We start from the raw sequence: 11,562 nt of genomic DNA on the forward strand, positions 1-11,562 counted from the left end.
ACCCACCTCAGCCTCTCAAAGTGCTGGGATTACAGGTGTGAGCCACCACACCCGGCCCATTGTCACTCTTTTTTAGGTTTAATCGCTGCACCATACAGTAGGTGTATGTTTACCTCTGTAAGAAACTGCCAAGTCATTTTCCAAAGTAACTGTACCATTTTACTCTCCAACAAGCAATTTATGAAAGTTCCAGGTGACCCAGTATCTTAACATTGTATATTGCTGGTTTTTCTACTTATGGCCGTTCTCTTGGATATGAAGTAGTATCTCGTTGTCGTTTTCAGTTTGCATTTTCTTGATGAATCACATATACTTATTGGCCATTTGTGTATCTTCTCTCTTGAAGTGTCTGTTCAAGTCGTTTGAGTCTGTTTTTCTTTTGCCTGTTTTAAAATTGGATTGTCTTTCTATTATTTTGGTTGGTAGGAATGTTATACATATTCTGAATAAAGTATTCTTGTCAGAAGTTTATAATGCAAATATTCTCCCAGTCTGTGGTCTATCTCCTGTTTTTTAAAAGTGTCTTTTGATGAGCAGAAGGTTTTAATTTTGAAATAATTTCATTGATCAAAAATGTTTTGCCTTTGGGGAGACCAAGGCAGGGGAGGATCGCTTGAGACCAGGAGTTTGAGAGCAGCCTGGGTAACATAGCAAGACCTCGTCACTCTACAAAAACATAAAATATTTTTTTAAAAATTAAAAAAAAGTTTCTATATTATCTGTATTTTTTGTTTCCTAAGTACCCGTTGCCTCCCCAGGATTGTGCAGATATTTCCCTGTGCTTTCTATTAGAAGACGTACAGCTTTAGCTTTTATGCTTTAGTTTATGATCTATCTCCAGTTGATTTTTGTATATGGGGATAAGTAGAAGTCAAGGTTCATATTTTTGCATACATTTTCCCAGTTGTTCTAACATGGATTGTTGGAAAGACTTTCCTTTTTCCATTGAATTGCTTTGGCGCCTTTCTTGAAAATCAGTTTTCCATATATGTATGGGTCTGTTTCAAAGGAACTTGAAGAATGTTTGTATAGACCACATGCGGCATGCACTCAAGTCTAGGAAATAACAGTTCACATTGGTCAAGCCTCAAGTGACTGGCATACTCTTTAACTCCTGTATCATGAAACATTTATGTCAAAGATCACTGATGGAAGCTGTATGTGGTGGGAGGCATTTTTTGCTTGTTTTATGAAGCTAACCCTGCTGAAGCCTCCAGAAGTTCCAACATTCCCATGTTAAATTGATGTTCTTATCGGCACAGAAATAGACCATAAAAAGTGAGATCTAGCCTGAGCCTGCAGGCGACTTCAAAAAGAACAAAATTAACTTCACTTTTCTTATCTGAAAAGTTGGATATGTGTGGATTCAAAACTGAGTGATTTGGAACTCATTATAATGAAATGTGGGCCAGACAAAAAATAAACACTCTTAAGAAAGACATTTTTCATGACGTAAAGATGCTTGTAAAGGAAAAAATTATTTTAATAACAAGTATATTGTATGCAAAAGTAGATCTGATTTTAAACAAGCCTTGTCTATGAGTAGAATCTCTACCTGGAAAGGTTTTTGTAAATGGTTTGGTTGAGCATGTTTATTTGAATATCGAACTTTATTTCTTTTAAAAAATTCCTTGATTTGGAAACCAAAGGCTGAATAGAGTAGGAAATGCACCCAAATTATTCTGTTAGAAAGGCAGAATAAATGGTGATGCTCTCTTTTGACACCCTACATTTTAGGACTTTGAATTTGGTGCTTTCATGGTGTGGTGGTGTAGGGAAGTGATTAGTGCGGGACTCTGAGGCTGGGCTGCCTGGATTGGAATACCAACTCTGCTACTCAACACAGGCAAAGGAATCGACGCTCCTGTGTCTCCCCCTAAATGGGGAGAATAAGAGGTACCTGCCTCATGGTTTGGGTTAAAGTATACAAAAGGCTTAGAGCTGTGCCTGGTTCACAGTGAGCACTATGTAACTGCTGGCTGGTAATACTATATTAACTTTATAATAAAAGAACACAAAAAAAGGAATTCGTAAAGGAAAAACATAAAGCAAAAGGGCATTCCACTCTTCTGTGATTCAGCTGTCTCACTCTTCATGATAGACTTCCCAGTTGGCTGATTCGGTCACGTTTTGTTATTAATTCCCATTCTCTCAAAAGGATACAGAATTAAAGGGTTTTCTTTTGAGCTCCTTGGGAGATGCGTGCCCTGAAAATAACCAGGGATGCTTCATATTCGTTACCAGAATTATTTGTCTCTACAGAAGGACTTTACAAGGAAAGACGCATTTCAAGTTTACGTCGTCCTCTCCACTCATTTGAAATACCACCTTCCCAAGCCTGTGTTTGGACTTGTATCTTTGTGCTCAGCTCCTGGCCTCTGTTTCTGCTTTCTCTAGCAGTTTCCTGGCAAAAGCGGGAATGAGAGCCGAGCCTGGGAGAAGTGGCCAGGACAGGCCTCTCCCCACTCAGCTTCCCACCACCACTCGGGCAGGCAGGAAGAGCCTGAACTGTGATCACCTGCCCACATTTAGTAGGTTGACAGCGCCAGAAACAAAATCTGGCTCAGACCAGACATGAAGGTCTGTTACTAATGATGTCATTTCCGTCAAAATCCCGTTTGGGTTGCACAGACTGGGTTTGACTGTAGGGATTGTGCCGCACGTTGTCACAGGAGGGTCATCATGTTCTGTGTAGACCATTGTCTTTGCTGTACATATGCGGTGAAGGCCTATAGAAAATTGATGTCATTTACTACAGTGACTTCCTGGATCTCACTGTGTGGAAGATGCGACTCCTCACAAGGCCTGCTCAGCGTAGTCACGGTTTTGTTTATGTTCTTAGTGTTGTTTGATAGATGCCACAGACGCATAGAGCACTGGGATGTGGCGCCCATGACTTGGCAGGCGGGAGAAACACACTTGAGGAGGCAGCTTTCCACTCTCCAGCGGCTGATCCATGCCATCCCAGTGCCCCTGCATCTCCCAGCGGCTCTGCACACACTGCCCACTCTCCACCTCCTGCATCTCACTACGTACTCTCAGTAACTGTCCGTCCCTCCGGTGTCACAGAGGGAAGAGAGGCCAGAAGGTGGACTCCCTCAGGTTCTCACTGTGAATCAGCATTCCCCATCTGTGCCTGCCTGGCTTTCCTTGCCTCCTGTTTCAGTGCAAGGGGAGTCATTCCTCGTGCCCAAGGCCCTGAACTCCATGCCCTTCCCTCTCACCTTCTCAAAGACTTTCTCTCTCTGACCATGTACTTTTTATTCTCCACTGACTTTGTCCTGCGAGCACTGAAACCTACTTAAGTCTTTCCCATTTTAAACAACACAGGCCTTCAGTATCACCCTGCCTTTCATTACCTCTCCATTCACTTCTCCTGCCAGGGCCAGCCTTTTGGAAGAATTGTCTCTAGTTATTCCCTCCCTGTCCTCACTCCTGTCCACCCCTTAGGCTGCTCCAGTCTGGCTTTTGCACCAGTGACCGAGTGGATTCTGCTCTAGCCAAAGCCAGTAGTCTCCCTCCTCTCTTTCCTGTGGGCCACGTTTGTCAGATGCATTTGGATTCTTGTCTTCCTCAACCTCTCAGTGGTGAGCAGGGTTTGATGTGTTCTCCTCCGTGGCCTTTGAAGACTCACCCTACCCTTCTTGCTTTTCCTTCTCATTGCCCTTTTCAGATTCTTTCTATCCGTCCCTAAGCTCCCTACTGATATTCCAGTGCCCACTGGGCATCTGCACTTGGATATCTTGTTGGCACCTCATATCCAAGAGGTTCCAAATTGATCCAAATACCCAAGCTTGAAAACTGTGACCTATTGATCCTTTCTCCTCACCTTCAGAATCCAGTAAGAAGGCAAATCTGGTCAAAATTCTACCTATCAACAATCATCAAACCCATCTACTTTATCTATCTGTCATGTCCTTCTTCTTGGTCACCATTACCTTTTACCTGTATTAATGGATTAGCAACTCTCTCCCTGCTAAATTTCCCCTGATCCATTCTCTGACTTCTTTCTGGGCGATGCTTCTAAAAGCATCCTCATCCTTCTTCTTCCCTGCTTTAATTCTTACCCATTTGTTAAATGTCCTGTACCCAGATGGATGGGGGCCTCTGCAGAGCATGCGTTCTAGCCTGTACATAACCAGGTCATCATGGCACTAACAAGTTTATGGGGAGTTGGAGAAGAGAGTTGTTTCCCACTCCGCAGAACTTTATGAAAATCCCAAATGTAAATCAGCCACTCCTGCCCCAGAGCTCTTGGTCATGGGCTTTGTATCCCTTCCATCCTTCCTCAGCCTCTCCCATCTGTAGTGACCCTACCCTATTTCTCCCTTTTTACTTATTCAGAGGATCTCAGTTCTTTCCTGAATGTTCTGATCCTTAAGTTTCATTCCTGTCTTGTCTTTGGGTTTCCCTAAAAGCAGATTTTGAAAAAGCATGCAATCTGGTCTGTCTTCACTACTTAAGAGCTGTGTGACCTCTCCGTGCCTCCATTTCCTCATCGGTAAGAGTCTACTTTATAGGATTGTAGGGAAGATTAAATTAATTCATGCACAGAAAGTGCTTAAAGCCCTAGCTGACCTGTAATGATGGTCAGTAAAGCTTGCTGTGATAACAGTGATTACTATTATTATTAAAAATATCACTACTTCCAGGTTGCCATCCTCAACCAATCTAGCTAGACCAGATTAGAGCTCCCTCTTATGTGTACTAATAGCACTGTGTGCCTCCTTTACATTGTAATTGCCAGTTTGCTACAGGAAGGATGATGAAGTATTGTTCATCATCCAGCACCTAGCCCAGTGCCTGGCAGAGTTATATAAGATGTGCTCAAGTATTTTTTGAACAAAATTAATGAATCAAATAACTTGTAGAAAGAGCATTCCAATTACGCTTTGCTTTCTTACCTTTAAATAGCCACCTCTTTAAAAAAAATAAAACACGGCCAAGCGTGGTGGCTCATGCCTGTAATTCCAGCACTTTGGGAGGCCGAGGTGGGTGGATCACCTGAAGTCAGGAGTTCGAGACCAGCCTGGCCAACATGGTGAAACACTGTCTCTACTAAAAATACAAAAATTAGCTGGGCGTGGTGGCGGGTGCCTGTAATTCCAGCCGCGTGGGAGGCTGAGGCAGGAGAATTGCTTGAACCGAGGAGGCAGAGGTTGCAGTGAGCCGAGATCGCACCATTGTACTCCAGCCTGTTCAACAAGAGAGAAACTCTATCTCAAAATAAATTAATTAATTAAATAAAACACAACAAACAAAATAGAACTCTGCCCCAGGGGCCTGTCTTTAAATCTGGCATTTCTCAGTGAACTTGGGGAAACCTCTCTAGATATCTAAATCCTGGAACAGTTCTATCTCAGAGCTTCTGCCCAGCTCTAGAATTCTTTACATCTGTGGTAATAGCATGAAATGGGTATCGAGTACATTTTAAGGACACTCAGAGTTTCCCTTATGCTTATGTTTTTTTTCCTGTTAGTTGATGAGAAAATGTCATCATGTTGCTTGGATTTGTAGGTTCTTTCCTAGTTGTGGGGAATTTTTCCGAGCTGGCTATTATGAGAGGGTCTCAAAAAAAACCACAAAGAAGTTCGGTATATTATGTTCAAATTAAACACAGTATCCCTTCTTATTTTCACTTTTGATCTGGATTTTCACTTCTGAGCTGACTTCTATAATTATATTTAAAGAATTTAGTCTCAGAAATAATCCTTAAACCTTTCTCGCATGCCAAATCGGAAACTTATTCAGGACTTCTAATTCTGGTGATTTCTTTCTTTCTTTCATATATTTATAGATGAAATATGTATATACACACATATACATAGATAAGACTATATCTATATGTAAATACAGATACTTAAAATATATCTGTATATATTTTAATTGTGGTAAAATATATAACAGAAAAATTACCATCTTAACCATGTTTAAGTACACAGGTCACTGGCATTAAATACATTCACATTGTTGTGCACCCATCACCATCATCCATCTCTGAAATCTTTTCATCTTGCAAAACAGAAACTCTGTCCTCATTAAACAACAACTCCCCATTCTCTCCTCCCCCCAGCCCCACCGCAACCACCATCGTACTTTCCATTTCTTTGAATTTGGCTATTCTAGGTACCTCAGATAAGTGAAACCCTACAGTGTTTGTCCTTTTGTGACTGGCTTATTTCACTTAAGCACAGTGTCCTCAAGGTTCATCTAATGTTGTAGGATTACAATAACATTGTAGCATTGACATGGTTTCTTTGCTTTTTAAGGCCAAATAATATTCCACCGTGTAGAGATACCACATTTTATATATCCATGTGATGGACACGGGTTGACAGACACAGGTTGCTCCCACGTTTTGGCTGTTGTGAATAATGCTGTTAGGCACGTGGGTGTACAAATACCTGTTTTAGTTCTTGCGTTCAGTTCCTTTGGATCAAATGAGTTATTGATCCTTCTCTATTGACGCTTCTGTTTTCATGGACTCTTGCCTTACTCTTTTGATCATTTCGTGTTCCTCCCCCCATCGACCTTTGGGCCATTTTTCTGGCAATGTCCCTACTATCGAGGTTCTCATACTTCAGTTGGACCCTCACAGAACTGCTGCCTGGAGAAAACAGTTTGACAGCTGAAAAAATATGATTCATTACCACCTCCTACACACACACCAATTCCTGCGATTTTCTGAAGGTATACCGGTGGTTCCTAAATTAAAAAAGAAAATCTCTTGGTCATATGGCAGATTTTTGTAGCTATTGATACTCTGTATTTTGAAATTTAACTGTTGATAATAGCAGCTTCTTGATGTATCAGTCCTCTAATTGTCATACTGTTATCTGTTTCTTATCATGAAAACAATACATGACAATCGTAGAAAACTTGTAAGGTGTAGAAAAGTATTATACACAATGGCACTACCTGAAAGCAACAGCTATTAACATTCTGGTGCATAGGCTTCCAGTCTCTTTCATGTAAATTTTTACATAGTAAAGATCATATTGTTTTGCCCTTTCTTCTTTGCATTTAATAATAAATATAAGAATTTCTGGCCGGGTGTGGTAGTTCATACCTGAGTAGCTGGGAGACTGAGGTGGGAGGATAGTTTGAGCCCAGGAGTTTGAGGTTACAGTGAGCTATGATTGTACCATTGCACTCCCCCTGAAGGAAGACCCCATCTCAAAAAAAAAAGAAATTTCTTGTTAAAAAGTATTTGCAAATATTTTCATGATTTTATATAGCTGAGAAATATTTAGAGGGTGGTAATTAGCATAAATAGAATTTTTCCAGTTATAAAAATAATATATTACTTACAGAAAATGCCAACCATCTCAAGATTATAAAGAAGTAATAAAAAATCTAATGTCTTTGTCTGCCCTTTTTAAGCTTTTTTAATGTATCCTAATCCAGTATTGAGACCACCTTGTCCCTCCCTTCTTCTCACTTTCTTTCTTACCTGGCAACATTAGTATCATGTTTACATATGATTTTATATTCAGCATTTGCACTCAACATTATCTTTTGTTATTTCCAATATCATGAAGCATTCTCCAAAAATCATGATTTAAGCATATGAATTTTTACTGTGATCTGGTTAGTCACATGCTCCATTCCACCTTTGGATGTTTAAGTTGTTCCCAATTTTATGCTTTTGCTAAGTATGTCCTTGTATAGTTATCTTCCTATGTATCTGTGATTATTTCCTTAGGAGATATGTATAAACATCTTAGGAGTCGAAACAGTTTTAAGGCTGAAAAAATACATATATTGCTGATTTCCTGAAATGGTTGTCTCACCTCACTTCATGAGCTTTCTTTTTTTTTGTTGTCCATCTTTGTGACTGGTGAAATGAATTTCAGTGTTTGCTCATGAAGTTGAGCATTTTTTTCCATATTAATTGGCCTTTCATATTTTTGTGTTAATTGTCTGTTATTACATTTTACCTTTTACATTCAAATACTATAAAGAATATTATCCTGTTACAGCTATTTTATTTTTTGCTTACCTTTTTATTGAGAGACAATGCCTCCCTCTGTCACCCAGGCTGGAATGCAGTGATGCAACCATAGCTCACTGCAGCCTGGAACTCCTGGGCTCAAGTGATCCTCCAACCCTAGCTTCTGCTAGGACCACACATACGTGCCACCATGCCTTGCTAGTTTTTAAGTTTTTTGTAGGAACAGGGTCTCACTATGTTGCCCCAGGCTGGTCTCCGAGCCTTAAGCAATCCTCCTGCCTCAGCTTCCCAGAGTGGTGGGATTACAGGTGTGAGCCAACACATCTGGCCTTTTTTTGCTTACCTTTCAATTCTGTTTGCTGTTTTTTGACATATAGGGGTTTTACATTTTGTTGCAGTTGGATTATCTTGCCTTTTGTTACTTTTTTCATTGCTTCTATAAAGCTAAATCTTCTTTTCCCATTCCAAATTCAGAAATAATTTTCCACTAATTTAATTTTCTTCCTTTTCTTCTTTTATATTTAACTCTAATCGCCACAGAATTAATTTTGGTGAATCTTATGAAGTAGGAGTTAATTTTACTTTTTCTAGAATATTATCTGGTTCTTGTGTTTATTCAGAATCCAGTATAGCTGTGACATGAACCAAAACAAGTGATTTTTCTTATTTCAGTGCCTTGATTTTCCCATTAGGAGAAATGAGGAAGCCGTGAGTACCAGTGGAAGGACCAAGCCAGGAAGAGGGACTGGAACCATCTCAGAAGCCGTTCCCCTCAGCCTGGAACTTGCCCTGTCTCCTCGCAGATGAGGTAGGAGGCTCAGCACAGGCTGGCGGGAGCAGCCCACAGCAGCAGTGAGGGTCAGTGGGCCTGTGAGTTAAGAGGAAGGTGGCACAGAGCGAGGGTCTCTGGGTCCTGTTTGACTTTTCCATGACTGGGATAAGTAGCCAGGGCTTGGCTAGTTGGAGAGTTACTCGAACCTCAGGTGACAGTTATAAGGCAGCACATGGTGAAAGAGAGTCCTAGCCTGGGAAAGTCCAAAATCTTGGGTCTGCTTTTCAGTTCACTCACCTATCTCTGTGACATAGCAAAGTCTCTTAACTTCTTTAATTTTCCGATTAGTGGTATAGTTGCAGGAATGAAATAAAACTGGTCCTGATTACTCAGAGATTCATTTACTGATTACTCTTTTTGTGATCTGAATAAAGAGTACAACATCTCTCAAAAGGTAACAATTTGATATTTCAGGAAATTAGAGAAGTTAAGAGACTTTGCTGTATTATGCAGATAGTTGACTGACAGCTGAGCCCAGACCCAAGATTCATTTATAAAACAAAAGAGAAGTACATACTCTGAGGTTTATCCTAAATAAACTAGTCTAGGTAAGTGGCTGAGCTAGGTTTGCCATGAATCAATCTGCTGAGTATATTTCTTGGTAACTAGTTCATCTTTCCTTAATTCAGTCAACAAATATGATACCAAGTTTAGTAATATGATGACGGATGTCATGTAATACTCCATCTGGAAGACTGTGTGCTTCTCAGCTTCCCTAACTTTTCTTAATCTACCTTAAGCTTCCCTTCTGAAAGGTTTCTGTCTTTCCTAACAGTCTCTTCTTACCGCCAGCTACCTCTTGTGTTTAAGAATTTAAGGAAGATGAGCTAGGAATCAAGAAATACCCAGAACTGATTCCTGTCACTGGCCCTACCCTGCCACTTGCCCAGAGCTGTGGCATAAATTTTTTTAATAGGCTGAAATAAAGATATGAATAGTATTTTGGTATTAAGCATTGATAAAAGTAAAGGCCATGAGATATACCTGCTCTCACCATGTTAATTTTCTATTATTGGTATTAATAAATTATTACTTACTAACATATTCACAAGAATTGCATCGAGAAAAAAAGCAGCCACAGGCCAAATCTTTTGAATTTCAACTGTTTATATTAATGTATTGTATTCTAGAAAAGTAGAATTGTCTTAAGTAGCTTTGTAATATAAAGTCATCTATCAGCCCATGACACCTATTAGAATGTTTCAACCTTTGTCTCCCACTTTTTTGTTTCTAGACTGAGTGTACTTGGTCTGGTATTTGTGGCATAACTTACAGAACACATAAGAATGATACAGACACTACTTAATGACGACCTAGTACAAGCTTAGATAGCTAAGGTGAAAGCTTCTGTGGCCTTAACATTTTCCTCTTGAAGAATGTATTTGCTGTAATAAAATACAGTGACTACTTGAAATCTATAAACTTATGTGAGGTCTGGATAAATCTGAGCAACTTTCTTTTTTGTGCTCCAGGAACCCATGCACTATATATACAAATAAAGCTTAAGTAAACATCACTGCTGCAATCTGTGTTTTGTTTGATTATATTACGTATTGCCTGATCTTTAAATAATGATGAAAAATAACATAACCATGTTTTAACATAAACCTTGAATGGATATGAACTTAAGGGAAACAGTTTCTTGGATAATTAAACTTTATTGTCTCACCGTGCATTACTTGGGTCTTGTAATATTTTTTAAAACAGTCCTGGGGATTTATTTTTTGAGGCGTCCAAATGAATTATTAGTTCTCAAAAGCCGTAGGATATTCCTGGGTCGATATATCCCCAAAACACTATTTTTAAACTGCTTAGTTTATTTTTCTTAGCATGCTCATCTGCTGCATAATTTTCTTTGCTATGGGTCACATGATTCCTCCCGTCCATAACTCACGCACTTAAAATTCTCACTTCCTGATTGAGCCATCAGATTACGTAAAATGTAAATCAGCCTGAATACCTAAGAGCAGGAATTTTAAGGGGGAAAATGCCGTTTTCTTTTCCTGTGTCATTATTAACCCTTAAATATCAGAGTGAGTGTCTGCTCACCTATTTGTATTTGGAAATGAGAGACTGTTAGGGGTTTTTCTTGGCCCTTCCCTTTCAGATTGAATCAGACTTTGCTGCTTTCCTTATAAAAAATAATGTACCAACTAGATAGACGGTGGGAGTGGTATCGTTGCAGGAATGAAACCAAAAGGGTTCCGATGATTGAGAGAGATTCATGTATTTATTAACTCTTTTCATGATCTGAATGAAGAGTACAGCATCTGTCAAAAGGTAACAATCTGATATTTCAGAATTGCAAGTGGCCATTTAGCCTTTCTGCTGCCTGAAAAAAAATGAAAGTAATTTCTAGCAGGCAGGATGACACTTGTTTTATCACGAATCTGACAATCCAGCACATTTTCTCAGAGCAATTTTGAAGTTGTCATAGAAACAGCATGGCATTTGGAGGGTCTTTTTAGTAGTTCTTTAGCTAGAGTTAATTAATTGTATAACTCTGGATGTTTTTCTTTTTACTCCTGTTCGACAAACAAGGGCTATAATTGCTCAAATATGTATTTTGTGTTCTATATTTTTTGGTGACTGTAGTTTAAAGACGTGATGTTTCGTAAGTGGTTTCAGTAAAGGTTATCAATTGATTTCAGATACGTTAAACTTGGGTTTTTAATTTCTTTGTAAAATTGCACTATCGTTGTGGCACCGGGATTTAGTTTTATTTAAGAAGTGAATCTGGGGAGGTATTTGCACAAATTCAGTTGTGGCTTGCTTC

General features: G+C 39.4%; 1 long non-coding RNA gene across 4 annotated transcripts in view; it reads left to right on the forward strand.

The window, feature by feature from the left end:
- LOC105471376 (uncharacterized) overlaps nucleotides 1-10,302 on the forward strand; it is a 162,526-nt gene extending 152,224 nt beyond the window's left edge. For all 4 annotated transcript variants that reach the window (XR_981108.3, XR_011621585.1, XR_981110.2 and 1 more), the window contains one exon: nucleotides 8,647-10,302. This is a non-coding gene — a long non-coding RNA (uncharacterized lncRNA). The remainder of the gene's footprint in view (nucleotides 1-8,646) is intronic.
- Nucleotides 10,303-11,562: the final 1,260 nt, after the last annotated feature.

Source organism: Macaca nemestrina, chromosome 4, assembly GCF_043159975.1.
Source record: "Macaca nemestrina isolate mMacNem1 chromosome 4, mMacNem.hap1, whole genome shotgun sequence".
In the NCBI taxonomy this organism is placed as follows: Eukaryota; Metazoa; Chordata; class Mammalia; order Primates; family Cercopithecidae; genus Macaca; species Macaca nemestrina.